The sequence below is a fragment of the Schistocerca cancellata genome, unplaced genomic scaffold, assembly GCF_023864275.1.
Source record: "Schistocerca cancellata isolate TAMUIC-IGC-003103 unplaced genomic scaffold, iqSchCanc2.1 HiC_scaffold_1165, whole genome shotgun sequence".
Taxonomy (NCBI): Eukaryota; Metazoa; Arthropoda; class Insecta; order Orthoptera; family Acrididae; genus Schistocerca; species Schistocerca cancellata.
Window position 1 is genome coordinate 36,657 of NW_026047164.1, and position 23,357 is coordinate 60,013.

The 23,357-nt window shown below is 53.2% G+C and overlaps 70 non-coding genes across 70 annotated transcripts; 34 read left to right on the top strand and 36 right to left on the bottom strand.

Annotated features, from left to right (window-relative positions):
- Window positions 1-35: 35 nt before the first annotated feature.
- Trnam-cau (transfer RNA methionine (anticodon CAU)) lies at window positions 36-107 on the bottom strand. The gene has a single exon. It is a non-coding gene; the product is annotated as a tRNA-Met (tRNA).
- Window positions 108-355: 248 nt separating this feature from the next.
- Window positions 356-428, bottom strand: Trnar-acg (transfer RNA arginine (anticodon ACG)). Its single transcript has one exon. It is a non-coding gene; the product is annotated as a tRNA-Arg (tRNA).
- Window positions 429-870: 442 nt separating this feature from the next.
- On the top strand, window positions 871-962 carry Trnai-uau (transfer RNA isoleucine (anticodon UAU)). Its single transcript is given in 2 exon segments — window positions 871-908; window positions 927-962. It is a non-coding gene; the product is annotated as a tRNA-Ile (tRNA).
- Window positions 963-1,073: 111 nt separating this feature from the next.
- Trnad-guc (transfer RNA aspartic acid (anticodon GUC)) lies at window positions 1,074-1,145 on the top strand. Its single transcript has one exon. It is a non-coding gene; the product is annotated as a tRNA-Asp (tRNA).
- A 236-nt stretch (window positions 1,146-1,381) lies between these two features.
- Trnam-cau (transfer RNA methionine (anticodon CAU)) lies at window positions 1,382-1,453 on the bottom strand. The gene has a single exon. It is a non-coding gene; the product is annotated as a tRNA-Met (tRNA).
- A 248-nt stretch (window positions 1,454-1,701) lies between these two features.
- On the bottom strand, window positions 1,702-1,774 carry Trnar-acg (transfer RNA arginine (anticodon ACG)). Its single transcript has one exon. It is a non-coding gene; the product is annotated as a tRNA-Arg (tRNA).
- Window positions 1,775-2,216: 442 nt separating this feature from the next.
- Trnai-uau (transfer RNA isoleucine (anticodon UAU)) lies at window positions 2,217-2,308 on the top strand. Its single transcript is given in 2 exon segments — window positions 2,217-2,254; window positions 2,273-2,308. It is a non-coding gene; the product is annotated as a tRNA-Ile (tRNA).
- A 111-nt stretch (window positions 2,309-2,419) lies between these two features.
- Window positions 2,420-2,491, top strand: Trnad-guc (transfer RNA aspartic acid (anticodon GUC)). The gene has a single exon. It is a non-coding gene; the product is annotated as a tRNA-Asp (tRNA).
- Window positions 2,492-2,727: 236 nt separating this feature from the next.
- Trnam-cau (transfer RNA methionine (anticodon CAU)) lies at window positions 2,728-2,799 on the bottom strand. Its single transcript has one exon. It is a non-coding gene; the product is annotated as a tRNA-Met (tRNA).
- A 248-nt stretch (window positions 2,800-3,047) lies between these two features.
- On the bottom strand, window positions 3,048-3,120 carry Trnar-acg (transfer RNA arginine (anticodon ACG)). The gene has a single exon. It is a non-coding gene; the product is annotated as a tRNA-Arg (tRNA).
- Window positions 3,121-3,562: 442 nt separating this feature from the next.
- Window positions 3,563-3,654, top strand: Trnai-uau (transfer RNA isoleucine (anticodon UAU)). Its single transcript is given in 2 exon segments — window positions 3,563-3,600; window positions 3,619-3,654. It is a non-coding gene; the product is annotated as a tRNA-Ile (tRNA).
- A 111-nt stretch (window positions 3,655-3,765) lies between these two features.
- Trnad-guc (transfer RNA aspartic acid (anticodon GUC)) lies at window positions 3,766-3,837 on the top strand. Its single transcript has one exon. It is a non-coding gene; the product is annotated as a tRNA-Asp (tRNA).
- A 236-nt stretch (window positions 3,838-4,073) lies between these two features.
- On the bottom strand, window positions 4,074-4,145 carry Trnam-cau (transfer RNA methionine (anticodon CAU)). The gene has a single exon. It is a non-coding gene; the product is annotated as a tRNA-Met (tRNA).
- Window positions 4,146-4,393: 248 nt separating this feature from the next.
- Trnar-acg (transfer RNA arginine (anticodon ACG)) lies at window positions 4,394-4,466 on the bottom strand. The gene has a single exon. It is a non-coding gene; the product is annotated as a tRNA-Arg (tRNA).
- A 442-nt stretch (window positions 4,467-4,908) lies between these two features.
- Window positions 4,909-5,000, top strand: Trnai-uau (transfer RNA isoleucine (anticodon UAU)). Its single transcript is given in 2 exon segments — window positions 4,909-4,946; window positions 4,965-5,000. It is a non-coding gene; the product is annotated as a tRNA-Ile (tRNA).
- Window positions 5,001-5,111: 111 nt separating this feature from the next.
- On the top strand, window positions 5,112-5,183 carry Trnad-guc (transfer RNA aspartic acid (anticodon GUC)). Its single transcript has one exon. It is a non-coding gene; the product is annotated as a tRNA-Asp (tRNA).
- Window positions 5,184-5,419: 236 nt separating this feature from the next.
- Trnam-cau (transfer RNA methionine (anticodon CAU)) lies at window positions 5,420-5,491 on the bottom strand. Its single transcript has one exon. It is a non-coding gene; the product is annotated as a tRNA-Met (tRNA).
- A 248-nt stretch (window positions 5,492-5,739) lies between these two features.
- Trnar-acg (transfer RNA arginine (anticodon ACG)) lies at window positions 5,740-5,812 on the bottom strand. The gene has a single exon. It is a non-coding gene; the product is annotated as a tRNA-Arg (tRNA).
- A 442-nt stretch (window positions 5,813-6,254) lies between these two features.
- Window positions 6,255-6,346, top strand: Trnai-uau (transfer RNA isoleucine (anticodon UAU)). Its single transcript is given in 2 exon segments — window positions 6,255-6,292; window positions 6,311-6,346. It is a non-coding gene; the product is annotated as a tRNA-Ile (tRNA).
- A 111-nt stretch (window positions 6,347-6,457) lies between these two features.
- Trnad-guc (transfer RNA aspartic acid (anticodon GUC)) lies at window positions 6,458-6,529 on the top strand. The gene has a single exon. It is a non-coding gene; the product is annotated as a tRNA-Asp (tRNA).
- Window positions 6,530-6,765: 236 nt separating this feature from the next.
- Trnam-cau (transfer RNA methionine (anticodon CAU)) lies at window positions 6,766-6,837 on the bottom strand. The gene has a single exon. It is a non-coding gene; the product is annotated as a tRNA-Met (tRNA).
- Window positions 6,838-7,085: 248 nt separating this feature from the next.
- On the bottom strand, window positions 7,086-7,158 carry Trnar-acg (transfer RNA arginine (anticodon ACG)). The gene has a single exon. It is a non-coding gene; the product is annotated as a tRNA-Arg (tRNA).
- A 442-nt stretch (window positions 7,159-7,600) lies between these two features.
- Window positions 7,601-7,692, top strand: Trnai-uau (transfer RNA isoleucine (anticodon UAU)). Its single transcript is given in 2 exon segments — window positions 7,601-7,638; window positions 7,657-7,692. It is a non-coding gene; the product is annotated as a tRNA-Ile (tRNA).
- Window positions 7,693-7,803: 111 nt separating this feature from the next.
- Window positions 7,804-7,875, top strand: Trnad-guc (transfer RNA aspartic acid (anticodon GUC)). The gene has a single exon. It is a non-coding gene; the product is annotated as a tRNA-Asp (tRNA).
- Window positions 7,876-8,111: 236 nt separating this feature from the next.
- On the bottom strand, window positions 8,112-8,183 carry Trnam-cau (transfer RNA methionine (anticodon CAU)). The gene has a single exon. It is a non-coding gene; the product is annotated as a tRNA-Met (tRNA).
- A 248-nt stretch (window positions 8,184-8,431) lies between these two features.
- Trnar-acg (transfer RNA arginine (anticodon ACG)) lies at window positions 8,432-8,504 on the bottom strand. Its single transcript has one exon. It is a non-coding gene; the product is annotated as a tRNA-Arg (tRNA).
- A 442-nt stretch (window positions 8,505-8,946) lies between these two features.
- Trnai-uau (transfer RNA isoleucine (anticodon UAU)) lies at window positions 8,947-9,038 on the top strand. The gene is given in 2 exon segments: window positions 8,947-8,984; window positions 9,003-9,038. It is a non-coding gene; the product is annotated as a tRNA-Ile (tRNA).
- Window positions 9,039-9,149: 111 nt separating this feature from the next.
- On the top strand, window positions 9,150-9,221 carry Trnad-guc (transfer RNA aspartic acid (anticodon GUC)). Its single transcript has one exon. It is a non-coding gene; the product is annotated as a tRNA-Asp (tRNA).
- Window positions 9,222-9,457: 236 nt separating this feature from the next.
- Window positions 9,458-9,529, bottom strand: Trnam-cau (transfer RNA methionine (anticodon CAU)). The gene has a single exon. It is a non-coding gene; the product is annotated as a tRNA-Met (tRNA).
- A 248-nt stretch (window positions 9,530-9,777) lies between these two features.
- On the bottom strand, window positions 9,778-9,850 carry Trnar-acg (transfer RNA arginine (anticodon ACG)). The gene has a single exon. It is a non-coding gene; the product is annotated as a tRNA-Arg (tRNA).
- A 442-nt stretch (window positions 9,851-10,292) lies between these two features.
- Trnai-uau (transfer RNA isoleucine (anticodon UAU)) lies at window positions 10,293-10,384 on the top strand. The gene is given in 2 exon segments: window positions 10,293-10,330; window positions 10,349-10,384. It is a non-coding gene; the product is annotated as a tRNA-Ile (tRNA).
- Window positions 10,385-10,495: 111 nt separating this feature from the next.
- Trnad-guc (transfer RNA aspartic acid (anticodon GUC)) lies at window positions 10,496-10,567 on the top strand. The gene has a single exon. It is a non-coding gene; the product is annotated as a tRNA-Asp (tRNA).
- Window positions 10,568-10,803: 236 nt separating this feature from the next.
- Window positions 10,804-10,875, bottom strand: Trnam-cau (transfer RNA methionine (anticodon CAU)). Its single transcript has one exon. It is a non-coding gene; the product is annotated as a tRNA-Met (tRNA).
- Window positions 10,876-11,123: 248 nt separating this feature from the next.
- Window positions 11,124-11,196, bottom strand: Trnar-acg (transfer RNA arginine (anticodon ACG)). The gene has a single exon. It is a non-coding gene; the product is annotated as a tRNA-Arg (tRNA).
- Window positions 11,197-11,638: 442 nt separating this feature from the next.
- Trnai-uau (transfer RNA isoleucine (anticodon UAU)) lies at window positions 11,639-11,730 on the top strand. The gene is given in 2 exon segments: window positions 11,639-11,676; window positions 11,695-11,730. It is a non-coding gene; the product is annotated as a tRNA-Ile (tRNA).
- A 111-nt stretch (window positions 11,731-11,841) lies between these two features.
- Window positions 11,842-11,913, top strand: Trnad-guc (transfer RNA aspartic acid (anticodon GUC)). Its single transcript has one exon. It is a non-coding gene; the product is annotated as a tRNA-Asp (tRNA).
- A 236-nt stretch (window positions 11,914-12,149) lies between these two features.
- Window positions 12,150-12,221, bottom strand: Trnam-cau (transfer RNA methionine (anticodon CAU)). The gene has a single exon. It is a non-coding gene; the product is annotated as a tRNA-Met (tRNA).
- A 248-nt stretch (window positions 12,222-12,469) lies between these two features.
- Trnar-acg (transfer RNA arginine (anticodon ACG)) lies at window positions 12,470-12,542 on the bottom strand. The gene has a single exon. It is a non-coding gene; the product is annotated as a tRNA-Arg (tRNA).
- A 442-nt stretch (window positions 12,543-12,984) lies between these two features.
- Window positions 12,985-13,076, top strand: Trnai-uau (transfer RNA isoleucine (anticodon UAU)). Its single transcript is given in 2 exon segments — window positions 12,985-13,022; window positions 13,041-13,076. It is a non-coding gene; the product is annotated as a tRNA-Ile (tRNA).
- Window positions 13,077-13,187: 111 nt separating this feature from the next.
- Trnad-guc (transfer RNA aspartic acid (anticodon GUC)) lies at window positions 13,188-13,259 on the top strand. The gene has a single exon. It is a non-coding gene; the product is annotated as a tRNA-Asp (tRNA).
- A 236-nt stretch (window positions 13,260-13,495) lies between these two features.
- Trnam-cau (transfer RNA methionine (anticodon CAU)) lies at window positions 13,496-13,567 on the bottom strand. Its single transcript has one exon. It is a non-coding gene; the product is annotated as a tRNA-Met (tRNA).
- A 248-nt stretch (window positions 13,568-13,815) lies between these two features.
- On the bottom strand, window positions 13,816-13,888 carry Trnar-acg (transfer RNA arginine (anticodon ACG)). The gene has a single exon. It is a non-coding gene; the product is annotated as a tRNA-Arg (tRNA).
- A 442-nt stretch (window positions 13,889-14,330) lies between these two features.
- Trnai-uau (transfer RNA isoleucine (anticodon UAU)) lies at window positions 14,331-14,422 on the top strand. The gene is given in 2 exon segments: window positions 14,331-14,368; window positions 14,387-14,422. It is a non-coding gene; the product is annotated as a tRNA-Ile (tRNA).
- A 111-nt stretch (window positions 14,423-14,533) lies between these two features.
- Window positions 14,534-14,605, top strand: Trnad-guc (transfer RNA aspartic acid (anticodon GUC)). The gene has a single exon. It is a non-coding gene; the product is annotated as a tRNA-Asp (tRNA).
- Window positions 14,606-14,841: 236 nt separating this feature from the next.
- Trnam-cau (transfer RNA methionine (anticodon CAU)) lies at window positions 14,842-14,913 on the bottom strand. Its single transcript has one exon. It is a non-coding gene; the product is annotated as a tRNA-Met (tRNA).
- A 248-nt stretch (window positions 14,914-15,161) lies between these two features.
- Window positions 15,162-15,234, bottom strand: Trnar-acg (transfer RNA arginine (anticodon ACG)). The gene has a single exon. It is a non-coding gene; the product is annotated as a tRNA-Arg (tRNA).
- Window positions 15,235-15,676: 442 nt separating this feature from the next.
- Trnai-uau (transfer RNA isoleucine (anticodon UAU)) lies at window positions 15,677-15,768 on the top strand. The gene is given in 2 exon segments: window positions 15,677-15,714; window positions 15,733-15,768. It is a non-coding gene; the product is annotated as a tRNA-Ile (tRNA).
- A 111-nt stretch (window positions 15,769-15,879) lies between these two features.
- Window positions 15,880-15,951, top strand: Trnad-guc (transfer RNA aspartic acid (anticodon GUC)). Its single transcript has one exon. It is a non-coding gene; the product is annotated as a tRNA-Asp (tRNA).
- Window positions 15,952-16,187: 236 nt separating this feature from the next.
- On the bottom strand, window positions 16,188-16,259 carry Trnam-cau (transfer RNA methionine (anticodon CAU)). Its single transcript has one exon. It is a non-coding gene; the product is annotated as a tRNA-Met (tRNA).
- A 248-nt stretch (window positions 16,260-16,507) lies between these two features.
- Trnar-acg (transfer RNA arginine (anticodon ACG)) lies at window positions 16,508-16,580 on the bottom strand. The gene has a single exon. It is a non-coding gene; the product is annotated as a tRNA-Arg (tRNA).
- A 442-nt stretch (window positions 16,581-17,022) lies between these two features.
- On the top strand, window positions 17,023-17,114 carry Trnai-uau (transfer RNA isoleucine (anticodon UAU)). The gene is given in 2 exon segments: window positions 17,023-17,060; window positions 17,079-17,114. It is a non-coding gene; the product is annotated as a tRNA-Ile (tRNA).
- Window positions 17,115-17,225: 111 nt separating this feature from the next.
- Window positions 17,226-17,297, top strand: Trnad-guc (transfer RNA aspartic acid (anticodon GUC)). Its single transcript has one exon. It is a non-coding gene; the product is annotated as a tRNA-Asp (tRNA).
- A 236-nt stretch (window positions 17,298-17,533) lies between these two features.
- Trnam-cau (transfer RNA methionine (anticodon CAU)) lies at window positions 17,534-17,605 on the bottom strand. Its single transcript has one exon. It is a non-coding gene; the product is annotated as a tRNA-Met (tRNA).
- Window positions 17,606-17,853: 248 nt separating this feature from the next.
- Window positions 17,854-17,926, bottom strand: Trnar-acg (transfer RNA arginine (anticodon ACG)). The gene has a single exon. It is a non-coding gene; the product is annotated as a tRNA-Arg (tRNA).
- Window positions 17,927-18,368: 442 nt separating this feature from the next.
- Trnai-uau (transfer RNA isoleucine (anticodon UAU)) lies at window positions 18,369-18,460 on the top strand. Its single transcript is given in 2 exon segments — window positions 18,369-18,406; window positions 18,425-18,460. It is a non-coding gene; the product is annotated as a tRNA-Ile (tRNA).
- Window positions 18,461-18,571: 111 nt separating this feature from the next.
- Trnad-guc (transfer RNA aspartic acid (anticodon GUC)) lies at window positions 18,572-18,643 on the top strand. The gene has a single exon. It is a non-coding gene; the product is annotated as a tRNA-Asp (tRNA).
- A 236-nt stretch (window positions 18,644-18,879) lies between these two features.
- Window positions 18,880-18,951, bottom strand: Trnam-cau (transfer RNA methionine (anticodon CAU)). The gene has a single exon. It is a non-coding gene; the product is annotated as a tRNA-Met (tRNA).
- Window positions 18,952-19,199: 248 nt separating this feature from the next.
- On the bottom strand, window positions 19,200-19,272 carry Trnar-acg (transfer RNA arginine (anticodon ACG)). Its single transcript has one exon. It is a non-coding gene; the product is annotated as a tRNA-Arg (tRNA).
- Window positions 19,273-19,714: 442 nt separating this feature from the next.
- Window positions 19,715-19,806, top strand: Trnai-uau (transfer RNA isoleucine (anticodon UAU)). Its single transcript is given in 2 exon segments — window positions 19,715-19,752; window positions 19,771-19,806. It is a non-coding gene; the product is annotated as a tRNA-Ile (tRNA).
- Window positions 19,807-19,917: 111 nt separating this feature from the next.
- On the top strand, window positions 19,918-19,989 carry Trnad-guc (transfer RNA aspartic acid (anticodon GUC)). The gene has a single exon. It is a non-coding gene; the product is annotated as a tRNA-Asp (tRNA).
- A 236-nt stretch (window positions 19,990-20,225) lies between these two features.
- Window positions 20,226-20,297, bottom strand: Trnam-cau (transfer RNA methionine (anticodon CAU)). Its single transcript has one exon. It is a non-coding gene; the product is annotated as a tRNA-Met (tRNA).
- Window positions 20,298-20,545: 248 nt separating this feature from the next.
- Trnar-acg (transfer RNA arginine (anticodon ACG)) lies at window positions 20,546-20,618 on the bottom strand. The gene has a single exon. It is a non-coding gene; the product is annotated as a tRNA-Arg (tRNA).
- Window positions 20,619-21,060: 442 nt separating this feature from the next.
- Window positions 21,061-21,152, top strand: Trnai-uau (transfer RNA isoleucine (anticodon UAU)). Its single transcript is given in 2 exon segments — window positions 21,061-21,098; window positions 21,117-21,152. It is a non-coding gene; the product is annotated as a tRNA-Ile (tRNA).
- Window positions 21,153-21,263: 111 nt separating this feature from the next.
- Trnad-guc (transfer RNA aspartic acid (anticodon GUC)) lies at window positions 21,264-21,335 on the top strand. The gene has a single exon. It is a non-coding gene; the product is annotated as a tRNA-Asp (tRNA).
- Window positions 21,336-21,571: 236 nt separating this feature from the next.
- Window positions 21,572-21,643, bottom strand: Trnam-cau (transfer RNA methionine (anticodon CAU)). Its single transcript has one exon. It is a non-coding gene; the product is annotated as a tRNA-Met (tRNA).
- A 248-nt stretch (window positions 21,644-21,891) lies between these two features.
- Trnar-acg (transfer RNA arginine (anticodon ACG)) lies at window positions 21,892-21,964 on the bottom strand. The gene has a single exon. It is a non-coding gene; the product is annotated as a tRNA-Arg (tRNA).
- A 442-nt stretch (window positions 21,965-22,406) lies between these two features.
- Trnai-uau (transfer RNA isoleucine (anticodon UAU)) lies at window positions 22,407-22,498 on the top strand. Its single transcript is given in 2 exon segments — window positions 22,407-22,444; window positions 22,463-22,498. It is a non-coding gene; the product is annotated as a tRNA-Ile (tRNA).
- Window positions 22,499-22,609: 111 nt separating this feature from the next.
- On the top strand, window positions 22,610-22,681 carry Trnad-guc (transfer RNA aspartic acid (anticodon GUC)). Its single transcript has one exon. It is a non-coding gene; the product is annotated as a tRNA-Asp (tRNA).
- A 236-nt stretch (window positions 22,682-22,917) lies between these two features.
- Trnam-cau (transfer RNA methionine (anticodon CAU)) lies at window positions 22,918-22,989 on the bottom strand. Its single transcript has one exon. It is a non-coding gene; the product is annotated as a tRNA-Met (tRNA).
- A 248-nt stretch (window positions 22,990-23,237) lies between these two features.
- Trnar-acg (transfer RNA arginine (anticodon ACG)) lies at window positions 23,238-23,310 on the bottom strand. The gene has a single exon. It is a non-coding gene; the product is annotated as a tRNA-Arg (tRNA).
- Window positions 23,311-23,357: the final 47 nt, after the last annotated feature.

Sequence of the window (23,357 nt, forward strand, 5' to 3'; positions counted from 1 at the left end):
ATCGAGCTCGAAGCACACAAGAAAAGGAATAATTTTAGCAGAGCGTGGTTTCGATCCACGGACCTCTGGGTTATGGGCCCAGCACGCTTCCACTGCGCCACTCTGCTGCGTGACGTGGGATACTTGGAAAAGCGTTGTCAGCGTCGCGTACCGTTTAATTAACTGTGCAACATCTCTCAGCTTGACTTGTCTCGACTTTGCTCGACTGACGCTACGCTGACGCTTGCACGAAGCGATATTTACCACGATCGTCTCGAGATGCAGCTGCGAGATGCTCAGGATTGACATTGCACTCCACGCAGGTGGAAACATTCGAATGCACTGCCTAGCTACGCGCCCGCAACTAACAAAATGCCGACCCTGCCAAGATTCGAACCTGGAATCTTCTGATCCGTAGTCAGACGCGTTATCCGTTGCGCCACAGGGCCACTGTTCGTCTTTCGTCATATGACGCGGGTACACATCGCAGAGCAACGTGTTCTCCGTGGCTCGGCAACTGCGTGTCGTCCACTGACAACGGCGGCGCGGCCACTCTGGTCTTCCGCACTCTGCAGGGAGCTGCCAAGGAAGGCATCTCTCCTCCAGCTGCTCGGCCACGGTGCGCCTGCATAGCTTAGAGCTTGCCACACATCTGCCCTCGCTGTTGGACAGGTAGCAGAAGGCAAGGCGCGCGTTTTTCTGCAATTTTTCGGTGATGACAAGCGGTTGATATGCTTGTAAGTGTAGCATATGAAACAAGAATCGTATGAAGCATCCGTAGCCAGGTGCTAAAGTCGCAGTATGGCCGCAGGTGACGGTCGTATGATGGGTCTGTAGCCACAACAGGTTGGCAGCAAAGCAAATACCGCTAACTGAAAGCACCCTGCTGTAGCCCCAGTGGCGCAATTGGTTAGCGCACGGTACTTATAAGGCAGTAGCCGTGAGCAATGCCGGGGTTGTGAGTTCGAGCCTCACCTGGGGCATACTTTTATTTCGTAGCAGCTGACTCTGAAAGCATCGGGACGCTAGATTTGAGATGAATCACCTACTTGAGAAGAATAAGTGTGCGTGCGTTGTGCGTGTCGTTTGCGTATTCCTCGGTAGTATAGTGGTTAGTATCCCCGCCTGTCACGCGGGAGACCGGGGTTCGATTCCCCGCCGGGGAGGTGCGATTTTTATATCGCGAAAGTTGCACGTGTGGCCCGATAGGACATTAACGTTGTGATCGAGAAATGTAGTTGCTGCAGAATCGTAAGAAACTCTGCGTCTTAGGAAGTGTTTCTCGTATTCTCCACACGACGTCGTCATCGTTTCAGAACTTACAGGGTTTGCTGTTGACGCTGGGTCAGCGCACCCCAGGCTTAATGATCGAGCTCGAAGCACACAAGAAAAGGAATAATTTTAGCAGAGCGTGGTTTCGATCCACGGACCTCTGGGTTATGGGCCCAGCACGCTTCCACTGCGCCACTCTGCTGCGTGACGTGGGATACTTGGAAAAGCGTTGTCAGCGTCGCGTACCGTTTAATTAACTGTGCAACATCTCTCAGCTTGACTTGTCTCGACTTTGCTCGACTGACGCTACGCTGACGCTTGCACGAAGCGATATTTACCACGATCGTCTCGAGATGCAGCTGCGAGATGCTCAGGATTGACATTGCACTCCACGCAGGTGGAAACATTCGAATGCACTGCCTAGCTACGCGCCCGCAACTAACAAAATGCCGACCCTGCCAAGATTCGAACCTGGAATCTTCTGATCCGTAGTCAGACGCGTTATCCGTTGCGCCACAGGGCCACTGTTCGTCTTTCGTCATATGACGCGGGTACACATCGCAGAGCAACGTGTTCTCCGTGGCTCGGCAACTGCGTGTCGTCCACTGACAACGGCGGCGCGGCCACTCTGGTCTTCCGCACTCTGCAGGGAGCTGCCAAGGAAGGCATCTCTCCTCCAGCTGCTCGGCCACGGTGCGCCTGCATAGCTTAGAGCTTGCCACACATCTGCCCTCGCTGTTGGACAGGTAGCAGAAGGCAAGGCGCGCGTTTTTCTGCAATTTTTCGGTGATGACAAGCGGTTGATATGCTTGTAAGTGTAGCATATGAAACAAGAATCGTATGAAGCATCCGTAGCCAGGTGCTAAAGTCGCAGTATGGCCGCAGGTGACGGTCGTATGATGGGTCTGTAGCCACAACAGGTTGGCAGCAAAGCAAATACCGCTAACTGAAAGCACCCTGCTGTAGCCCCAGTGGCGCAATTGGTTAGCGCACGGTACTTATAAGGCAGTAGCCGTGAGCAATGCCGGGGTTGTGAGTTCGAGCCTCACCTGGGGCATACTTTTATTTCGTAGCAGCTGACTCTGAAAGCATCGGGACGCTAGATTTGAGATGAATCACCTACTTGAGAAGAATAAGTGTGCGTGCGTTGTGCGTGTCGTTTGCGTATTCCTCGGTAGTATAGTGGTTAGTATCCCCGCCTGTCACGCGGGAGACCGGGGTTCGATTCCCCGCCGGGGAGGTGCGATTTTTATATCGCGAAAGTTGCACGTGTGGCCCGATAGGACATTAACGTTGTGATCGAGAAATGTAGTTGCTGCAGAATCGTAAGAAACTCTGCGTCTTAGGAAGTGTTTCTCGTATTCTCCACACGACGTCGTCATCGTTTCAGAACTTACAGGGTTTGCTGTTGACGCTGGGTCAGCGCACCCCAGGCTTAATGATCGAGCTCGAAGCACACAAGAAAAGGAATAATTTTAGCAGAGCGTGGTTTCGATCCACGGACCTCTGGGTTATGGGCCCAGCACGCTTCCACTGCGCCACTCTGCTGCGTGACGTGGGATACTTGGAAAAGCGTTGTCAGCGTCGCGTACCGTTTAATTAACTGTGCAACATCTCTCAGCTTGACTTGTCTCGACTTTGCTCGACTGACGCTACGCTGACGCTTGCACGAAGCGATATTTACCACGATCGTCTCGAGATGCAGCTGCGAGATGCTCAGGATTGACATTGCACTCCACGCAGGTGGAAACATTCGAATGCACTGCCTAGCTACGCGCCCGCAACTAACAAAATGCCGACCCTGCCAAGATTCGAACCTGGAATCTTCTGATCCGTAGTCAGACGCGTTATCCGTTGCGCCACAGGGCCACTGTTCGTCTTTCGTCATATGACGCGGGTACACATCGCAGAGCAACGTGTTCTCCGTGGCTCGGCAACTGCGTGTCGTCCACTGACAACGGCGGCGCGGCCACTCTGGTCTTCCGCACTCTGCAGGGAGCTGCCAAGGAAGGCATCTCTCCTCCAGCTGCTCGGCCACGGTGCGCCTGCATAGCTTAGAGCTTGCCACACATCTGCCCTCGCTGTTGGACAGGTAGCAGAAGGCAAGGCGCGCGTTTTTCTGCAATTTTTCGGTGATGACAAGCGGTTGATATGCTTGTAAGTGTAGCATATGAAACAAGAATCGTATGAAGCATCCGTAGCCAGGTGCTAAAGTCGCAGTATGGCCGCAGGTGACGGTCGTATGATGGGTCTGTAGCCACAACAGGTTGGCAGCAAAGCAAATACCGCTAACTGAAAGCACCCTGCTGTAGCCCCAGTGGCGCAATTGGTTAGCGCACGGTACTTATAAGGCAGTAGCCGTGAGCAATGCCGGGGTTGTGAGTTCGAGCCTCACCTGGGGCATACTTTTATTTCGTAGCAGCTGACTCTGAAAGCATCGGGACGCTAGATTTGAGATGAATCACCTACTTGAGAACAATAAGTGTGCGTGCGTTGTGCGTGTCGTTTGCGTATTCCTCGGTAGTATAGTGGTTAGTATCCCCGCCTGTCACGCGGGAGACCGGGGTTCGATTCCCCGCCGGGGAGGTGCGATTTTTATATCGCGAAAGTTGCACGTGTGGCCCGATAGGACATTAACGTTGTGATCGAGGAATGTAGTTGCTGCAGAATCGTAAGAAACTCTGCGTCTTAGGAAGTGTTTCTCGTATTCTCCACACGACGTCGTCATCGTTTCAGAACTTACAGGGTTTGCTGTTGACGCTGGGTCAGCGCACCCCAGGCTTAATGATCGAGCTCGAAGCACACAAGAAAAGGAATAATTTTAGCAGAGCGTGGTTTCGATCCACGGACCTCTGGGTTATGGGCCCAGCACGCTTCCACTGCGCCACTCTGCTGCGTGACGTGGGATACTTGGAAAAGCGTTGTCAGCGTCGCGTACCGTTTAATTAACTGTGCAACATCTCTCAGCTTGACTTGTCTCGACTTTGCTCGACTGACGCTACGCTGACGCTTGCACGAAGCGATATTTACCACGATCGTCTCGAGATGCAGCTGCGAGATGCTCAGGATTGACATTGCACTCCACGCAGGTGGAAACATTCGAATGCACTGCCTAGCTACGCGCCCGCAACTAACAAAATGCCGACCCTGCCAGGATTCGAACCTGGAATCTTCTGATCCGTAGTCAGACGCGTTATCCGTTGCGCCACAGGGCCACTGTTCGTCTTTCGTCATATGACGCGGGTACACATCGCAGAGCAACGTGTTCTCCGTGGCTCGGCAACTGCGTGTCGTCCACTGACAACGGCGGCGCGGCCACTCTGGTCTTCCGCACTCTGCAGGGAGCTGCCAAGGAAGGCATCTCTCCTCCAGCTGCTCGGCCACGGTGCGCCTGCATAGCTTAGAGCTTGCCACACATCTGCCCTCGCTGTTGGACAGGTAGCAGAAGGCAAGGCGCGCGTTTTTCTGCAATTTTTCGGTGATGACAAGCGGTTGATATGCTTGTAAGTGTAGCATATGAAACAAGAATCGTATGAAGCATCCGTAGCCAGGTGCTAAAGTCGCAGTATGGCCGCAGGTGACGGTCGTATGATGGGTCTGTAGCCACAACAGGTTGGCAGCAAAGCAAATACCGCTAACTGAAAGCACCCTGCTGTAGCCCCAGTGGCGCAATTGGTTAGCGCACGGTACTTATAAGGCAGTAGCCGTGAGCAATGCCGGGGTTGTGAGTTCGAGCCTCACCTGGGGCATACTTTTATTTCGTAGCAGCTGACTCTGAAAGCATCGGGACGCTAGATTTGAGATGAATCACCTACTTGAGAAGAATAAGTGTGCGTGCGTTGTGCGTGTCGTTTGCGTATTCCTCGGTAGTATAGTGGTTAGTATCCCCGCCTGTCACGCGGGAGACCGGGGTTCGATTCCCCGCCGGGGAGGTGCGATTTTTATATCGCGAAAGTTGCACGTGTGGCCCGATAGGACATTAACGTTGTGATCGAGAAATGTAGTTGCTGCAGAATCGTAAGAAACTCTGCGTCTTAGGAAGTGTTTCTCGTATTCTCCACACGACGTCGTCATCGTTTCAGAACTTACAGGGTTTGCTGTTGACGCTGGGTCAGCGCACCCCAGGCTTAATGATCGAGCTCGAAGCACACAAGAAAAGGAATAATTTTAGCAGAGCGTGGTTTCGATCCACGGACCTCTGGGTTATGGGCCCAGCACGCTTCCACTGCGCCACTCTGCTGCGTGACGTGGGATACTTGGAAAAGCGTTGTCAGCGTCGCGTACCGTTTAATTAACTGTGCAACATCTCTCAGCTTGACTTGTCTCGACTTTGCTCGACTGACGCTACGCTGACGCTTGCACGAAGCGATATTTACCACGATCGTCTCGAGATGCAGCTGCGAGATGCTCAGGATTGACATTGCACTCCACGCAGGTGGAAACATTCGAATGCACTGCCTAGCTACGCGCCCGCAACTAACAAAATGCCGACCCTGCCAAGATTCGAACCTGGAATCTTCTGATCCGTAGTCAGACGCGTTATCCGTTGCGCCACAGGGCCACTGTTCGTCTTTCGTCATATGACGCGGGTACACATCGCAGAGCAACGTGTTCTCCGTGGCTCGGCAACTGCGTGTCGTCCACTGACAACGGCGGCGCGGCCACTCTGGTCTTCCGCACTCTGCAGGGAGCTGCCAAGGAAGGCATCTCTCCTCCAGCTGCTCGGCCACGGTGCGCCTGCATAGCTTAGAGCTTGCCACACATCTGCCCTCGCTGTTGGACAGGTAGCAGAAGGCAAGGCGCGCGTTTTTCTGCAATTTTTCGGTGATGACAAGCGGTTGATATGCTTGTAAGTGTAGCATATGAAACAAGAATCGTATGAAGCATCCGTAGCCAGGTGCTAAAGTCGCAGAATGGCCGCAGGTGACGGTCGTATGATGGGTCTGTAGCCACAACAGGTTGGCAGCAAAGCAAATACCGCTAACTGAAAGCACCCTGCTGTAGCCCCAGTGGCGCAATTGGTTAGCGCACGGTACTTATAAGGCAGTAGCCGTGAGCAATGCCGGGGTTGTGAGTTCGAGCCTCACCTGGGGCATACTTTTATTTCGTAGCAGCTGACTCTGAAAGCATCGGGACGCTAGATTTGAGATGAATCACCTACTTGAGAAGAATAAGTGTGCGTGCGTTGTGCGTGTCGTTTGCGTATTCCTCGGTAGTATAGTGGTTAGTATCCCCGCCTGTCACGCGGGAGACCGGGGTTCGATTCCCCGCCGGGGAGGTGCGATTTTTATATCGCGAAAGTTGCACGTGTGGCCCGATAGGACATTAACGTTGTGATCGAGAAATGTAGTTGCTGCAGAATCGTAAGAAACTCTGCGTCTTAGGAAGTGTTTCTCGTATTCTCCACACGACGTCGTCATCGTTTCAGAACTTACAGGGTTTGCTGTTGACGCTGGGTCAGCGCACCCCAGGCTTAATGATCGAGCTCGAAGCACACAAGAAAAGGAATAATTTTAGCAGAGCGTGGTTTCGATCCACGGACCTCTGGGTTATGGGCCCAGCACGCTTCCACTGCGCCACTCTGCTGCGTGACGTGGGATACTTGGAAAAGCGTTGTCAGCGTCGCGTACCGTTTAATTAACTGTGCAACATCTCTCAGCTTGACTTGTCTCGACTTTGCTCGACTGACGCTACGCTGACGCTTGCACGAAGCGATATTTACCACGATCGTCTCGAGATGCAGCTGCGAGATGCTCAGGATTGACATTGCACTCCACGCAGGTGGAAACATTCGAATGCACTGCCTAGCTACGCGCCCGCAACTAACAAAATGCCGACCCTGCCAAGATTCGAACCTGGAATCTTCTGATCCGTAGTCAGACGCGTTATCCGTTGCGCCACAGGGCCACTGTTCGTCTTTCGTCATATGACGCGGGTACACATCGCAGAGCAACGTGTTCTCCGTGGCTCGGCAACTGCGTGTCGTCCACTGACAACGGCGGCGCGGCCACTCTGGTCTTCCGCACTCTGCAGGGAGCTGCCAAGGAAGGCATCTCTCCTCCAGCTGCTCGGCCACGGTGCGCCTGCATAGCTTAGAGCTTGCCACACATCTGCCCTCGCTGTTGGACAGGTAGCAGAAGGCAAGGCGCGCGTTTTTCTGCAATTTTTCGGTGATGACAAGCGGTTGATATGCTTGTAAGTGTAGCATATGAAACAAGAATCGTATGAAGCATCCGTAGCCAGGTGCTAAAGTCGCAGTATGGCCGCAGGTGACGGTCGTATGATGGGTCTGTAGCCACAACAGGTTGGCAGCAAAGCAAATACCGCTAACTGAAAGCACCCTGCTGTAGCCCCAGTGGCGCAATTGGTTAGCGCACGGTACTTATAAGGCAGTAGCCGTGAGCAATGCCGGGGTTGTGAGTTCGAGCCTCACCTGGGGCATACTTTTATTTCGTAGCAGCTGACTCTGAAAGCATCGGGACGCTAGATTTGAGATGAATCACCTACTTGAGAAGAATAAGTGTGCGTGCGTTGTGCGTGTCGTTTGCGTATTCCTCGGTAGTATAGTGGTTAGTATCCCCGCCTGTCACGCGGGAGACCGGGGTTCGATTCCCCGCCGGGGAGGTGCGATTTTTATATCGCGAAAGTTGCACGTGTGGCCCGATAGGACATTAACGTTGTGATCGAGAAATGTAGTTGCTGCAGAATCGTAAGAAACTCTGCGTCTTAGGAAGTGTTTCTCGTATTCTCCACACGACGTCGTCATCGTTTCAGAACTTACAGGGTTTGCTGTTGACGCTGGGTCAGCGCACCCCAGGCTTAATGATCGAGCTCGAAGCACACAAGAAAAGGAATAATTTTAGCAGAGCGTGGTTTCGATCCACGGACCTCTGGGTTATGGGCCCAGCACGCTTCCACTGCGCCACTCTGCTGCGTGACGTGGGATACTTGGAAAAGCGTTGTCAGCGTCGCGTACCGTTTAATTAACTGTGCAACATCTCTCAGCTTGACTTGTCTCGACTTTGCTCGACTGACGCTACGCTGACGCTTGCACGAAGCGATATTTACCACGATCGTCTCGAGATGCAGCTGCGAGATGCTCAGGATTGACATTGCACTCCACGCAGGTGGAAACATTCGAATGCACTGCCTAGCTACGCGCCCGCAACTAACAAAATGCCGACCCTGCCAAGATTCGAACCTGGAATCTTCTGATCCGTAGTCAGACGCGTTATCCGTTGCGCCACAGGGCCACTGTTCGTCTTTCGTCATATGACGCGGGTACACATCGCAGAGCAACGTGTTCTCCGTGGCTCGGCAACTGCGTGTCGTCCACTGACAACGGCGGCGCGGCCACTCTGGTCTTCCGCACTCTGCAGGGAGCTGCCAAGGAAGGCATCTCTCCTCCAGCTGCTCGGCCACGGTGCGCCTGCATAGCTTAGAGCTTGCCACACATCTGCCCTCGCTGTTGGACAGGTAGCAGAAGGCAAGGCGCGCGTTTTTCTGCAATTTTTCGGTGATGACAAGCGGTTGATATGCTTGTAAGTGTAGCATATGAAACAAGAATCGTATGAAGCATCCGTAGCCAGGTGCTAAAGTCGCAGTATGGCCGCAGGTGACGGTCGTATGATGGGTCTGTAGCCACAACAGGTTGGCAGCAAAGCAAATACCGCTAACTGAAAGCACCCTGCTGTAGCCCCAGTGGCGCAATTGGTTAGCGCACGGTACTTATAAGGCAGTAGCCGTGAGCAATGCCGGGGTTGTGAGTTCGAGCCTCACCTGGGGCATACTTTTATTTCGTAGCAGCTGACTCTGAAAGCATCGGGACGCTAGATTTGAGATGAATCACCTACTTGAGAAGAATAAGTGTGCGTGCGTTGTGCGTGTCGTTTGCGTATTCCTCGGTAGTATAGTGGTTAGTATCCCCGCCTGTCACGCGGGAGACCGGGGTTCGATTCCCCGCCGGGGAGGTGCGATTTTTATATCGCGAAAGTTGCACGTGTGGCCCGATAGGACATTAACGTTGTGATCGAGAAATGTAGTTGCTGCAGAATCGTAAGAAACTCTGCGTCTTAGGAAGTGTTTCTCGTATTCTCCACACGACGTCGTCATCGTTTCAGAACTTACAGGGTTTGCTGTTGACGCTGGGTCAGCGCACCCCAGGCTTAATGATCGAGCTCGAAGCACACAAGAAAAGGAATAATTTTAGCAGAGCGTGGTTTCGATCCACGGACCTCTGGGTTATGGGCCCAGCACGCTTCCACTGCGCCACTCTGCTGCGTGACGTGGGATACTTGGAAAAGCGTTGTCAGCGTCGCGTACCGTTTAATTAACTGTGCAACATCTCTCAGCTTGACTTGTCTCGACTTTGCTCGACTGACGCTACGCTGACGCTTGCACGAAGCGATATTTACCACGATCGTCTCGAGATGCAGCTGCGAGATGCTCAGGATTGACATTGCACTCCACGCAGGTGGAAACATTCGAATGCACTGCCTAGCTACGCGCCCGCAACTAACAAAATGCCGACCCTGCCAAGATTCGAACCTGGAATCTTCTGATCCGTAGTCAGACGCGTTATCCGTTGCGCCACAGGGCCACTGTTCGTCTTTCGTCATATGACGCGGGTACACATCGCAGAGCAACGTGTTCTCCGTGGCTCGGCAACTGCGTGTCGTCCACTGACAACGGCGGCGCGGCCACTCTGGTCTTCCGCACTCTGCAGGGAGCTGCCAAGGAAGGCATCTCTCCTCCAGCTGCTCGGCCACGGTGCGCCTGCATAGCTTAGAGCTTGCCACACATCTGCCCTCGCTGTTGGACAGGTAGCAGAAGGCAAGGCGCGCGTTTTTCTGCAATTTTTCGGTGATGACAAGCGGTTGATATGCTTGTAAGTGTAGCATATGAAACAAGAATCGTATGAAGCATCCGTAGCCAGGTGCTAAAGTCGCAGTATGGCCGCAGGTGACGGTCGTATGATGGGTCTGTAGCCACAACAGGTTGGCAGCAAAGCAAATACCGCTAACTGAAAGCACCCTGCTGTAGCCCCAGTGGCGCAATTGGTTAGCGCACGGTACTTATAAGGCAGTAGCCGTGAGCAATGCCGGGGTTGTGAGTTCGAGCCTCACCTGGGGCATACTTTTATTTCGTAGCAGCTGACTCTGAAAGCATCGGGACGCTAGATTTGAGATGAATCACCTACTTGAGAACAATAAGTGTGCGTGCGTTGTGCGTGTCGTTTGCGTATTCCTCGGTAGTATAGTGGTTAGTATCCCCGCCTGTCACGCGGGAGACCGGGGTTCGATTCCCCGCCGGGGAGGTGCGATTTTTATATCGCGAAAGTTGCACGTGTGGCCCGATAGGACATTAACGTTGTGATCGAGGAATGTAGTTGCTGCAGAATCGTAAGAAACTCTGCGTCTTAGGAAGTGTTTCTCGTATTCTCCACACGACGTCGTCATCGTTTCAGAACTTACAGGGTTTGCTGTTGACGCTGGGTCAGCGCACCCCAGGCTTAATGATCGAGCTCGAAGCACACAAGAAAAGGAATAATTTTAGCAGAGCGTGGTTTCGATCCACGGACCTCTGGGTTATGGGCCCAGCACGCTTCCACTGCGCCACTCTGCTGCGTGACGTGGGATACTTGGAAAAGCGTTGTCAGCGTCGCGTACCGTTTAATTAACTGTGCAACATCTCTCAGCTTGACTTGTCTCGACTTTGCTCGACTGACGCTACGCTGACGCTTGCACGAAGCGATATTTACCACGATCGTCTCGAGATGCAGCTGCGAGATGCTCAGGATTGACATTGCACTCCACGCAGGTGGAAACATTCGAATGCACTGCCTAGCTACGCGCCCGCAACTAACAAAATGCCGACCCTGCCAGGATTCGAACCTGGAATCTTCTGATCCGTAGTCAGACGCGTTATCCGTTGCGCCACAGGGCCACTGTTCGTCTTTCGTCATATGACGCGGGTACACATCGCAGAGCAACGTGTTCTCCGTGGCTCGGCAACTGCGTGTCGTCCACTGACAACGGCGGCGCGGCCACTCTGGTCTTCCGCACTCTGCAGGGAGCTGCCAAGGAAGGCATCTCTCCTCCAGCTGCTCGGCCACGGTGCGCCTGCATAGCTTAGAGCTTGCCACACATCTGCCCTCGCTGTTGGACAGGTAGCAGAAGGCAAGGCGCGCGTTTTTCTGCAATTTTTCGGTGATGACAAGCGGTTGATATGCTTGTAAGTGTAGCATATGAAACAAGAATCGTATGAAGCATCCGTAGCCAGGTGCTAAAGTCGCAGTATGGCCGCAGGTGACGGTCGTATGATGGGTCTGTAGCCACAACAGGTTGGCAGCAAAGCAAATACCGCTAACTGAAAGCACCCTGCTGTAGCCCCAGTGGCGCAATTGGTTAGCGCACGGTACTTATAAGGCAGTAGCCGTGAGCAATGCCGGGGTTGTGAGTTCGAGCCTCACCTGGGGCATACTTTTATTTCGTAGCAGCTGACTCTGAAAGCATCGGGACGCTAGATTTGAGATGAATCACCTACTTGAGAAGAATAAGTGTGCGTGCGTTGTGCGTGTCGTTTGCGTATTCCTCGGTAGTATAGTGGTTAGTATCCCCGCCTGTCACGCGGGAGACCGGGGTTCGATTCCCCGCCGGGGAGGTGCGATTTTTATATCGCGAAAGTTGCACGTGTGGCCCGATAGGACATTAACGTTGTGATCGAGAAATGTAGTTGCTGCAGAATCGTAAGAAACTCTGCGTCTTAGGAAGTGTTTCTCGTATTCTCCACACGACGTCGTCATCGTTTCAGAACTTACAGGGTTTGCTGTTGACGCTGGGTCAGCGCACCCCAGGCTTAATGATCGAGCTCGAAGCACACAAGAAAAGGAATAATTTTAGCAGAGCGTGGTTTCGATCCACGGACCTCTGGGTTATGGGCCCAGCACGCTTCCACTGCGCCACTCTGCTGCGTGACGTGGGATACTTGGAAAAGCGTTGTCAGCGTCGCGTACCGTTTAATTAACTGTGCAACATCTCTCAGCTTGACTTGTCTCGACTTTGCTCGACTGACGCTACGCTGACGCTTGCACGAAGCGATATTTACCACGATCGTCTCGAGATGCAGCTGCGAGATGCTCAGGATTGACATTGCACTCCACGCAGGTGGAAACATTCGAATGCACTGCCTAGCTACGCGCCCGCAACTAACAAAATGCCGACCCTGCCAGGATTCGAACCTGGAATCTTCTGATCCGTAGTCAGACGCGTTATCCGTTGCGCCACAGGGCCACTGTTCGTCTTTCGTCATATGACGCGGGTACACATCGCAGAGCAACGTGTTCTCCGTGGCTCGGCAACTGCGTGTCGTCCACTGACAACGGCGGCGCGGCCACTCTGGTCTTCCGCACTCTGCAGGGAGCTGCCAAGGAAGGCATCTCTCCTCCAGCTGCTCGGCCACGGTGCGCCTGCATAGCTTAGAGCTTGCCACACATCTGCCCTCGCTGTTGGACAGGTAGCAGAAGGCAAGGCGCGCGTTTTTCTGCAATTTTTCGGTGATGACAAGCGGTTGATATGCTTGTAAGTGTAGCATATGAAACAAGAATCGTATGAAGCATCCGTAGCCAGGTGCTAAAGTCGCAGTATGGCCGCAGGTGACGGTCGTATGATGGGTCTGTAGCCACAACAGGTTGGCAGCAAAGCAAATACCGCTAACTGAAAGCACCCTGCTGTAGCCCCAGTGGCGCAATTGGTTAGCGCACGGTACTTATAAGGCAGTAGCCGTGAGCAATGCCGGGGTTGTGAGTTCGAGCCTCACCTGGGGCATACTTTTATTTCGTAGCAGCTGACTCTGAAAGCATCGGGACGCTAGATTTGAGATGAATCACCTACTTGAGAAGAATAAGTGTGCGTGCGTTGTGCGTGTCGTTTGCGTATTCCTCGGTAGTATAGTGGTTAGTATCCCCGCCTGTCACGCGGGAGACCGGGGTTCGATTCCCCGCCGGGGAGGTGCGATTTTTATATCGCGAAAGTTGCACGTGTGGCCCGATAGGACATTAACGTTGTGATCGAGAAATGTAGTTGCTGCAGAATCGTAAGAAACTCTGCGTCTTAGGAAGTGTTTCTCGTATTCTCCACACGACGTCGTCATCGTTTCAGAACTTACAGGGTTTGCTGTTGACGCTGGGTCAGCGCACCCCAGGCTTAATGATCGAGCTCGAAGCACACAAGAAAAGGAATAATTTTAGCAGAGCGTGGTTTCGATCCACGGACCTCTGGGTTATGGGCCCAGCACGCTTCCACTGCGCCACTCTGCTGCGTGACGTGGGATACTTGGAAAAGCGTTGTCAGCGTCGCGTACCGTTTAATTAACTGTGCAACATCTCTCAGCTTGACTTGTCTCGACTTTGCTCGACTGACGCTACGCTGACGCTTGCACGAAGCGATATTTACCACGATCGTCTCGAGATGCAGCTGCGAGATGCTCAGGATTGACATTGCACTCCACGCAGGTGGAAACATTCGAATGCACTGCCTAGCTACGCGCCCGCAACTAACAAAATGCCGACCCTGCCAGGATTCGAACCTGGAATCTTCTGATCCGTAGTCAGACGCGTTATCCGTTGCGCCACAGGGCCACTGTTCGTCTTTCGTCATATGACGCGGGTACACATCGCAGAGCAACGTGTTCTCCGTGGCTCGGCAACTGCGTGTCGTCCACTGACAACGGCGGCGCGGCCACTCTGGTCTTCCGCACTCTGCAGGGAGCTGCCAAGGAAGGCATCTCTCCTCCAGCTGCTCGGCCACGGTGCGCCTGCATAGCTTAGAGCTTGCCACACATCTGCCCTCGCTGTTGGACAGGTAGCAGAAGGCAAGGCGCGCGTTTTTCTGCAATTTTTCGGTGATGACAAGCGGTTGATATGCTTGTAAGTGTAGCATATGAAACAAGAATCGTATGAAGCATCCGTAGCCAGGTGCTAAAGTCGCAGTATGGCCGCAGGTGACGGTCGTATGATGGGTCTGTAGCCACAACAGGTTGGCAGCAAAGCAAATACCGCTAACTGAAAGCACCCTGCTGTAGCCCCAGTGGCGCAATTGGTTAGCGCACGGTACTTATAAGGCAGTAGCCGTGAGCAATGCCGGGGTTGTGAGTTCGAGCCTCACCTGGGGCATACTTTTATTTCGTAGCAGCTGACTCTGAAAGCATCGGGACGCTAGATTTGAGATGAATCACCTACTTGAGAAGAATAAGTGTGCGTGCGTTGTGCGTGTCGTTTGCGTATTCCTCGGTAGTATAGTGGTTAGTATCCCCGCCTGTCACGCGGGAGACCGGGGTTCGATTCCCCGCCGGGGAGGTGCGATTTTTATATCGCGAAAGTTGCACGTGTGGCCCGATAGGACATTAACGTTGTGATCGAGAAATGTAGTTGCTGCAGAATCGTAAGAAACTCTGCGTCTTAGGAAGTGTTTCTCGTATTCTCCACACGACGTCGTCATCGTTTCAGAACTTACAGGGTTTGCTGCTGACGCTGGGTCAGCGCACCCCAGGCTTAATGATCGAGCTCGAAGCACACAAGAAAAGGAATAATTTTAGCAGAGCGTGGTTTCGATCCACGGACCTCTGGGTTATGGGCCCAGCACGCTTCCACTGCGCCACTCTGCTGCGTGACGTGGGATACTTGGAAAAGCGTTGTCAGCGTCGCGTACCGTTTAATTAACTGTGCAACATCTCTCAGCTTGACTTGTCTCGACTTTGCTCGACTGACGCTACGCTGACGCTTGCACGAAGCGATATTTACCACGATCGTCTCGAGATGCAGCTGCGAGATGCTCAGGATTGACATTGCACTCCACGCAGGTGGAAACATTCGAATGCACTGCCTAGCTACGCGCCCGCAACTAACAAAATGCCGACCCTGCCAAGATTCGAACCTGGAATCTTCTGATCCGTAGTCAGACGCGTTATCCGTTGCGCCACAGGGCCACTGTTCGTCTTTCGTCATATGACGCGGGTACACATCGCAGAGCAACGTGTTCTCCGTGGCTCGGCAACTGCGTGTCGTCCACTGACAACGGCGGCGCGGCCACTCTGGTCTTCCGCACTCTGCAGGGAGCTGCCAAGGAAGGCATCTCTCCTCCAGCTGCTCGGCCACGGTGCGCCTGCATAGCTTAGAGCTTGCCACACATCTGCCCTCGCTGTTGGACAGGTAGCAGAAGGCAAGGCGCGCGTTTTTCTGCAATTTTTCGGTGATGACAAGCGGTTGATATGCTTGTAAGTGTAGCATATGAAACAAGAATCGTATGAAGCATCCGTAGCCAGGTGCTAAAGTCGCAGTATGGCCGCAGGTGACGGTCGTATGATGGGTCTGTAGCCACAACAGGTTGGCAGCAAAGCAAATACCGCTAACTGAAAGCACCGTGCTGTAGCCCCAGTGGCGCAATTGGTTAGCGCACGGTACTTATAAGGCAGTAGCCGTGAGCAATGCCGGGGTTGTGAGTTCGAGCCTCACCTGGGGCATACTTTTATTTCGTAGCAGCTGACTCTGAAAGCATCGGGACGCTAGATTTGAGATGAATCACCTACTTGAGAAGAATAAGTGTGCGTGCGTTGTGCGTGTCGTTTGCGTATTCCTCGGTAGTATAGTGGTTAGTATCCCCGCCTGTCACGCGGGAGACCGGGGTTCGATTCCCCGCCGGGGAGGTGCGATTTTTATATCGCGAAAGTTGCACGTGTGGCCCGATAGGACATTAACGTTGTGATCGAGAAATGTAGTTGCTGCAGAATCGTAAGAAACTCTGCGTCTTAGGAAGTGTTTCTCGTATTCTCCACACGACGTCGTCATCGTTTCAGAACTTACAGGGTTTGCTGTTGACGCTGGGTCAGCGCACCCCAGGCTTAATGATCGAGCTCGAAGCACACAAGAAAAGGAATAATTTTAGCAGAGCGTGGTTTCGATCCACGGACCTCTGGGTTATGGGCCCAGCACGCTTCCACTGCGCCACTCTGCTGCGTGACGTGGGATACTTGGAAAAGCGTTGTCAGCGTCGCGTACCGTTTAATTAACTGTGCAACATCTCTCAGCTTGACTTGTCTCGACTTTGCTCGACTGACGCTACGCTGACGCTTGCACGAAGCGATATTTACCACGATCGTCTCGAGATGCAGCTGCGAGATGCTCAGGATTGACATTGCACTCCACGCAGGTGGAAACATTCGAATGCACTGCCTAGCTACGCGCCCGCAACTAACAAAATGCCGACCCTGCCAGGATTCGAACCTGGAATCTTCTGATCCGTAGTCAGACGCGTTATCCGTTGCGCCACAGGGCCACTGTTCGTCTTTCGTCATATGACGCGGGTACACATCGCAGAGCAACGTGTTCTCCGTGGCTCGGCAACTGCGTGTCGTCCACTGACAACGGCGGCGCGGCCACTCTGGTCTTCCGCACTCTGCAGGGAGCTGCCAAGGAAGGCATCTCTCCTCCAGCTGCTCGGCCACGGTGCGCCTGCATAGCTTAGAGCTTGCCACACATCTGCCCTCGCTGTTGGACAGGTAGCAGAAGGCAAGGCGCGCGTTTTTCTGCAATTTTTCGGTGATGACAAGCGGTTGATATGCTTGTAAGTGTAGCATATGAAACAAGAATCGTATGAAGCATCCGTAGCCAGGTGCTAAAGTCGCAGTATGGCCGCAGGTGACGGTCGTATGATGGGTCTGTAGCCACAACAGGTTGGCAGCAAAGCAAATACCGCTAACTGAAAGCACCCTGCTGTAGCCCCAGTGGCGCAATTGGTTAGCGCACGGTACTTATAAGGCAGTAGCCGTGAGCAATGCCGGGGTTGTGAGTTCGAGCCTCACCTGGGGCATACTTTTATTTCGTAGCAGCTGACTCTGAAAGCATCGGGACGCTAGATTTGAGATGAATCACCTACTTGAGAAGAATAAGTGTGCGTGCGTTGTGCGTGTCGTTTGCGTATTCCTCGGTAGTATAGTGGTTAGTATCCCCGCCTGTCACGCGGGAGACCGGGGTTCGATTCCCCGCCGGGGAGGTGCGATTTTTATATCGCGAAAGTTGCACGTGTGGCCCGATAGGACATTAACGTTGTGATCGAGGAATGTAGTTGCTGCAGAATCGTAAGAAACTCTGCGTCTTAGGAAGTGTTTCTCGTATTCTCCACACGACGTCGTCATCGTTTCAGAACTTACAGGGTTTGCTGTTGACGCTGGGTCAGCGCACCCCAGGCTTAATGATCGAGCTCGAAGCACACAAGAAAAGGAATAATTTTAGCAGAGCGTGGTTTCGATCCACGGACCTCTGGGTTATGGGCCCAGCACGCTTCCACTGCGCCACTCTGCTGCGTGACGTGGGATACTTGGAAAAGCGTTGTCAGCGTCGCGTACCGTTTAATTAACTGTGCAACATCTCTCAGCTTGACTTGTCTCGACTTTGCTCGACTGACGCTACGCTGACGCTTGCACGAAGCGATATTTACCACGATCGTCTCGAGATGCAGCTGCGAGATGCTCAGGATTGACATTGCACTCCACGCAGGTGGAAACATTCGAATGCACTGCCTAGCTACGCGCCCGCAACTAACAAAATGCCGACCCTGCCAGGATTCGAACCTGGAATCTTCTGATCCGTAGTCAGACGCGTTATCCGTTGCGCCACAGGGCCACTGTTCGTCTTTCGTCATATGACGCGGGTACACATCGCAGAGCAACGTGTTCTCCGTGGCTCGGCAACTGCGTGTCGTCCACTGACAACGGCGGCGCGGCCACTCTGGTCTTCCGCACTCTGCAGGGAGCTGCCAAGGAAGGCATCTCTCCTCCAGCTGCTCGGCCACGGTGCGCCTGCATAGCTTAGAGCTTGCCACACATCTGCCCTCGCTGTTGGACAGGTAGCAGAAGGCAAGGCGCGCGTTTTTCTGCAATTTTTCGGTGATGACAAGCGGTTGATATGCTTGTAAGTGTAGCATATGAAACAAGAATCGTATGAAGCATCCGTAGCCAGGTGCTAAAGTCGCAGTATGGCCGCAGGTGACGGTCGTATGATGGGTCTGTAGCCACAACAGGTTGGCAGCAAAGCAAATACCGCTAACTGAAAGCACCCTGCTGTAGCCCCAGTGGCGCAATTGGTTAGCGCACGGTACTTATAAGGCAGTAGCCGTGAGCAATGCCGGGGTTGTGAGTTCGAGCCTCACCTGGGGCATACTTTTATTTCGTAGCAGCTGACTCTGAAAGCATCGGGACGCTAGATTTGAGATGAATCACCTACTTGAGAAGAATAAGTGTGCGTGCGTTGTGCGTGTCGTTTGCGTATTCCTCGGTAGTATAGTGGTTAGTATCCCCGCCTGTCACGCGGGAGACCGGGGTTCGATTCCCCGCCGGGGAGGTGCGATTTTTATATCGCGAAAGTTGCACGTGTGGCCCGATAGGACATTAACGTTGTGATCGAGGAATGTAGTTGCTGCAGAATCGTAAGAAACTCTGCGTCTTAGGAAGTGTTTCTCGTATTCTCCACACGACGTCGTCATCGTTTCAGAACTTACAGGGTTTGCTGTTGACGCTGGGTCAGCGCACCCCAGGCTTAATGATCGAGCTCGAAGCACACAAGAAAAGGAATAATTTTAGCAGAGCGTGGTTTCGATCCACGGACCTCTGGGTTATGGGCCCAGCACGCTTCCACTGCGCCACTCTGCTGCGTGACGTGGGATACTTGGAAAAGCGTTGTCAGCGTCGCGTACCGTTTAATTAACTGTGCAACATCTCTCAGCTTGACTTGTCTCGACTTTGCTCGACTGACGCTACGCTGACGCTTGCACGAAGCGATATTTACCACGATCGTCTCGAGATGCAGCTGCGAGATGCTCAGGATTGACATTGCACTCCACGCAGGTGGAAACATTCGAATGCACTGCCTAGCTACGCGCCCGCAACTAACAAAATGCCGACCCTGCCAGGATTCGAACCTGGAATCTTCTGATCCGTAGTCAGACGCGTTATCCGTTGCGCCACAGGGCCACTGTTCGTCTTTCGTCATATGACGCGGGTACACATCGCAGAGCAACGTGTTCTCCGTGGCTCGGCAACTGCGTGTCGTCCACTGACAACGGCGGCGCGGCCACTCTGGTCTTCCGCACTCTGCAGGGAGCTGCCAAGGAAGGCATCTCTCCTCCAGCTGCTCGGCCACGGTGCGCCTGCATAGCTTAGAGCTTGCCACACATCTGCCCTCGCTGTTGGACAGGTAGCAGAAGGCAAGGCGCGCGTTTTTCTGCAATTTTTCGGTGATGACAAGCGGTTGATATGCTTGTAAGTGTAGCATATGAAACAAGAATCGTATGAAGCATCCGTAGCCAGGTGCTAAAGTCGCAGTATGGCCGCAGGTGACGGTCGTATGATGGGTCTGTAGCCACAACAGGTTGGCAGCAAAGCAAATACCGCTAACTGAAAGCACCCTGCTGTAGCCCCAGTGGCGCAATTGGTTAGCGCACGGTACTTATAAGGCAGTAGCCGTGAGCAATGCCGGGGTTGTGAGTTCGAGCCTCACCTGGGGCATACTTTTATTTCGTAGCAGCTGACTCTGAAAGCATCGGGACGCTAGATTTGAGATGAATCACCTACTTGAGAAGAATAAGTGTGCGTGCGTAGTGCGTGTCGTTTGCGTATTCCTCGGTAGTATAGTGGTTAGTATCCCCGCCTGTCACGCGGGAGACCGGGGTTCGATTCCCCGCCGGGGAGGTGCGATTTTTATATCGCGAAAGTTGCACGTGTGGCCCGATAGGACATTAACGTTGTGATCGAGAAATGTAGTTGCTGCAGAATCGTAAGAAACTCTGCGTCTTAGGAAGTGTTTCTCGTATTCTCCACACGACGTCGTCATCGTTTCAGAACTTACAGGGTTTGCTGTTGACGCTGGGTCAGCGCACCCCAGGCTTAATGATCGAGCTCGAAGCACACAAGAAAAGGAATAATTTTAGCAGAGCGTGGTTTCGATCCACGGACCTCTGGGTTATGGGCCCAGCACGCTTCCACTGCGCCACTCTGCTGCGTGACGTGGGATACTTGGAAAAGCGTTGTCAGCGTCGCGTACCGTTTAATTAACTGTGCAACATCTCTCAGCTTGACTTGTCTCGACTTTGCTCGACTGACGCTACGCTGACGCTTGCACGAAGCGATATTTACCACGATCGTCTCGAGATGCAGCTGCGAGATGCTCAGGATTGACATTGCACTCCACGCAGGTGGAAACATTCGAATGCACTGCCTAGCTACGCGCCCGCAACTAACAAAATGCCGACCCTGCCAGGATTCGAACCTGGAATCTTCTGATCCGTAGTCAGACGCGTTATCCGTTGCGCCACAGGGCCACTGTTCGTCTTTCGTCATATGACGCGGGTACACATCGCAGAGCAACGTGTTCTCCGTGGCTCGGCAACTGCGTGTCGTCCACTGACAACGGCGGCGCGGCCACTCTGGTCTTCCGCACTCTGCAGGGAGCTGCCAAGGAAGGCATCTCTCCTCCAGCTGCTCGGCCACGGTGCGCCTGCATAGCTTAGAGCTTGCCACACATCTGCCCTCGCTGTTGGACAGGTAGCAGAAGGCAAGGCGCGCGTTTTTCTGCAATTTTTCGGTGATGACAAGCGGTTGATATGCTTGTAAGTGTAGCATATGAAACAAGAATCGTATGAAGCATCCGTAGCCAGGTGCTAAAGTCGCAGTATGGCCGCAGGTGACGGTCGTATGATGGGTCTGTAGCCACAACAGGTTGGCAGCAAAGCAAATACCGCTAACTGAAAGCACCCTGCTGTAGCCCCAGTGGCGCAATTGGTTAGCGCACGGTACTTATAAGGCAGTAGCCGTGAGCAATGCCGGGGTTGTGAGTTCGAGCCTCACCTGGGGCATACTTTTATTTCGTAGCAGCTGACTCTGAAAGCATCGGGACGCTAGATTTGAGATGAATCACCTACTTGAGAAGAATAAGTGTGCGTGCGTTGTGCGTGTCGTTTGCGTATTCCTCGGTAGTATAGTGGTTAGTATCCCCGCCTGTCACGCGGGAGACCGGGGTTCGATTCCCCGCCGGGGAGGTGCGATTTTTATATCGCGAAAGTTGCACGTGTGGCCCGATAGGACATTAACGTTGTGATCGAGAAATGTAGTTGCTGCAGAATCGTAAGAAACTCTGCGTCTTAGGAAGTGTTTCTCGTATTCTCCACACGACGTCGTCATCGTTTCAGAACTTACAGGGTTTGCTGTTGACGCTGGGTCAGCGCACCCCAGGCTTAATGATCGAGCTCGAAGCACACAAGAAAAGGAATAATTTTAGCAGAGCGTGGTTTCGATCCACGGACCTCTGGGTTATGGGCCCAGCACGCTTCCACTGCGCCACTCTGCTGCGTGACGTGGGATACTTGGAAAAGCGTTGTCAGCGTCGCGTACCGTTTAATTAACTGTGCAACATCTCTCAGCTTGACTTGTCTCGACTTTGCTCGACTGACGCTACGCTGACGCTTGCACGAAGCGATATTTACCACGATCGTCTCGAGATGCAGCTGCGAGATGCTCAGGATTGACATTGCACTCCACGCAGGTGGAAACATTCGAATGCACTGCCTAGCTACGCGCCCGCAACTAACAAAATGCCGACCCTGCCAGGATTCGAACCTGGAATCTTCTGATCCGTAGTCAGACGCGTTATCCGTTGCGCCACAGGGCCACTGTTCGTCTTTCGTCATATGACGCGGGTACACATCGCAGAGCAACGTGTTCTCCGTGGCTCGGCAACTGCGTGTCGTCCACTGACAACGGCGGCGCGGCCACTCTGGTCTTCCGCACTCTGCAGGGAGCTGCCAAGGAAGGCATCTCTCCTCCAGCTGCTCGGCCACGGTGCGCCTGCATAGCTTAGAGCTTGCCACACATCTGCCCTCGCTGTTGGACAGGTAGCAGAAGGCAAGGCGCGCGTTTTTCTGCAATTTTTCGGTGATGACAAGCGGTTGATATGCTTGTAAGTGTAGCATATGAAACAAGAATCGTATGAAGCATCCGTAGCCAGGTGCTAAAGTCGCAGTATGGCCGCAGGTGACGGTCGTATGATGGGTCTGTAGCCACAACAGGTTGGCAGCAAAGCAAATACCGCTAACTGAAAGCACCCTGCTGTAGCCCCAGTGGCGCAATTGGTTAGCGCACGGTACTTATAAGGCAGTAGCCGTGAGCAATGCCGGGGTTGTGAGTTCGAGCCTCACCTGGGGCATACTTTTATTTCGTAGCAGCTGACTCTGAAAGCATCGGGACGCTAGATTTGAGATGAATCACCTACTTGAGAAGAATAAGTGTGCGTGCGTTGTGCGTGTCGTTTGCGTATTCCTCGGTAGTATAGTGGTTAGTATCCCCGCCTGTCACGCGGGAGACCGGGGTTCGATTCCCCGCCGGGGAGGTGCGATTTTTATATCGCGAAAGTTGCACGTGTGGCCCGATAGGACATTAACGTTGTGATCGAGAAATGTAGTTGCTGCAGAATCGTAAGAAACTCTGCGTCTTAGGAAGTGTTTCTCGTATTCTCCACACGACGTCGTCATCGTTTCAGAACTTACAGGGTTTGCTGTTGACGCTGGGTCAGCGCACCCCAGGCTTAATGATCGAGCTCGAAGCACACAAGAAAAGGAATAATTTTAGCAGAGCGTGGTTTCGATCCACGGACCTCTGGGTTATGGGCCCAGCACGCTTCCACTGCGCCACTCTGCTGCGTGACGTGGGATACTTGGAAAAGCGTTGTCAGCGTCGCGTACCGTTTAATTAACTGTGCAACATCTCTCAGCTTGACTTGTCTCGACTTTGCTCGACTGACGCTACGCTGACGCTTGCACGAAGCGATATTTACCACGATCGTCTCGAGATGCAGCTGCGAGATGCTCAGGATTGACATTGCACTCCACGCAGGTGGAAACATTCGAATGCACTGCCTAGCTACGCGCCCGCAACTAACAAAATGCCGACCCTGCCAAGATTCGAACCTGGAATCTTCTGATCCGTAGTCAGACGCGTTATCCGTTGCGCCACAGGGCCACTGTTCGTCTTTCGTCATATGACGCGGGTACACATCGCAGAGCAAC